This window comes from Megalopta genalis, unplaced genomic scaffold (genome assembly GCF_051020955.1).
Source record: "Megalopta genalis isolate 19385.01 unplaced genomic scaffold, iyMegGena1_principal scaffold0221, whole genome shotgun sequence".
NCBI lineage: Eukaryota > Metazoa > Arthropoda > Insecta > Hymenoptera > Halictidae > Megalopta > Megalopta genalis.
In genome coordinates this window covers 187,501-190,000 of record NW_027476290.1, presented here as the reverse complement: position 1 = coordinate 190,000, position 2,500 = coordinate 187,501, and the positions used below count along the sequence as shown (strand labels likewise).

At 44.6% G+C, this 2,500-nt stretch overlaps 1 non-coding gene and 1 pseudogene across 1 annotated transcript; both read right to left on the bottom strand.

The window, feature by feature from the left end:
• Positions 1–238, bottom strand: part of LOC143262784 (large subunit ribosomal RNA) — a 10,034-nt pseudogene extending 9,796 nt beyond the window's left edge.
• A 1,104-nt stretch (positions 239–1,342) lies between these two features.
• On the bottom strand, positions 1,343–1,497 carry LOC143262761 (5.8S ribosomal RNA). Its single transcript, XR_013036447.1, has one exon. It is a non-coding gene; the product is annotated as a 5.8S ribosomal RNA (ribosomal RNA).
• Positions 1,498–2,500: the final 1,003 nt, after the last annotated feature.

Here is a 2,500-nt window from a genome sequence, read left to right as displayed (position 1 = left end):
CCTGGCACCCTCTATGGATAAATGGCCCCATTCAAGATGGACTTGGACGCGGTTGCGACGTTACGGGATAAATTGACCCTCCTGAACACTACATTTCCCAACGGCGGAACTCCGCGGGATTCAGTGCTGGGCTAATTCCTGTTCGCTCGCCGCTACTAAGGAAATCCTGGTTAGTTTCTTTTCCTCCGCTTAGTAATATGCTTAAATTCAGCGGGTAATCTCGCCTACTCTGAGGTCGTCGGAACGTGAAAAAAAATTTTTTCAGAGCTTCCCCCCCCGAAAGCATTTTGCGAAACGTGTACAGAGCAACACAAAAAAAAAAAAAAAATAAAAAAAACACAAAAAACCCTTAAAGCAAAAAAAAAACCGTTTATCGCGCCTCACCAATATATCTTTTATAAAATTCGATATCCTCTCCAAATATAGATCTTCGAAACACTCGCAAGACGATTACAATCGGTATAACTTTAACGTCCGTCCGAAAAGTACTTTCGGGGACTAGACGACCGATTGATCTCGTGCGGTTTCGCTATTCGATCATTTGAAGAGAACAAAAAGATATATGGGGCGACCGACAAACGGTTTTCCCGTAGAACCAGACTCGCGATTGCGTTGACACACACATCATAGCCACACCAATAGAAGAGTTTTAGGACGGTAACCCGGGTGGGGTGTTCTTTACTCAGAATATGTGCAACATCGGATCTATATAGCCATCGATACAATTCGTACACAAATGTGTCGTACGAAGAGAGAGACTTTTTTTCCTCTGGCAACATAACGGTAAGAGACATCCTTCCACACTCATAGGTTCCACTCCCTGGGGCTATGATATATATATACATATAAATTCAAATTCGAAGCAACGGTCACAATTCTACTCTATATTTTTGCGGGTTATGTGTTCTTTCGTTCAATTTCTTTCATGCGTTCGTTCGATCTCTGTACACAGTCTTCACATAGGACAGACTCGTGTAGTACGCTTTCGTGGGTTAAACCCATCTCGTTTCATTTCAGGCGACGTCGGGAGCGCGTTGAAAATGTACCAGTGAAATCTCGATAGTTCTACGGATACGAATCGTCCCGAAAAAGATTTTGTCACCGCTTCGAAGCGGTGTTTCAGACGGGCGGACGTATATAAAACATATACGACACACGACACCGCCTTCCACACTCACGCTAGTTCGAACACGATTTCCATCTCTCTCGAAGACTGTTAGACGTACGTAAAATTTCTCAATATTCATAGGACCGCGACAAACGCCGACGAAGCGCCCATCATTCGCTCGTACGTATATAGGCAACAAGTGCCATCAACGCAAGCAGTTTATAAGTACGTAAACGACCCTCAGCCAGGCGTGGTCCAGGAATTGTATCCGTGGACCGCAATGTGCGTTCGAAATGTCGATGTTCATGTGTCCTGCAGTTCACACGTTGACGCGCAATTAGCTGCGTTCTTCATCGACCCACGAGCCAAGTGATCCACCGTTCAGGGTAATTTTTCCCTTTTATTCTCTCATATATATATAATGTGTATTTGCTATCCACCACATTTTTGTGTTATATTTCGGAACAAGCCGATACCCGAAGAGCTCCAACCAGCGCGCGAAGGAGATTCGGGAGTCGTCGTACAACGACATAATTGTCCCTTAAAGAACGAGATATTTCCGTCGAAACCATATATATATGTACGAGCAAATCCAAAACCACTGTTTTCTTGCAAGTTCGACGGTCGGAGCGAATAGAACATTGAAAAGCCTTCTATCGAAGAAACACAGAGAGTATATCACCTCCAAAAACGACGGGGATATGGATATTCAAACTGGACAATTATCAACCCGATACTGGATTCGAAAAGTTTCTCTCTCCTTTCGTCGTTATTTACACCGGACGGACTCACGGCCGGCTCTAGCTGGGTGTCATATATATATACGTCCCACGCTCATGCTGCCACTAGCGCGCAACAGAGTAGGGTGTCAATGACAACGACACAGCATTGAAACGAGCTACACAAGCCGGTCTCTCTTGATACCAATGTAAACGAGCATTAAGTTATCTTCAGACTGCCCGATATTTTCGTCCTTTGGACTTTCCCAACGATTCCTTTTTTTCTTTTTTTTTTACACCACAGCGAAGACTTGAGGAAGCGTGATTAGCACGCTCGCATCCCTCCCTGTCCTACTACAACTGTGTGTGTGTGTGTAAAGAAAGAAAAAAGAATACATTGGCTTTCTCTCTATCGAGAAGATGGCCTACGCAACGCAGATCAAAGGCCTAATACGTGTAATATAATACGCGTCTGGCCGTGTATAAATCACGCACGAATGATCTGGTCGGGCCCAACTCTTCTCGTACGCTTATTTTTCCGTGTTGAGGCACTATCATAAAATCACACAAACCCCAACACGTGTGTGTCTTGGAAGGAAGATGGCCTACGCAACGCAGATCAAAGGCCTAATACGTGTAGTACACACGTCTGCCGTGTAAATCACGCACGAAT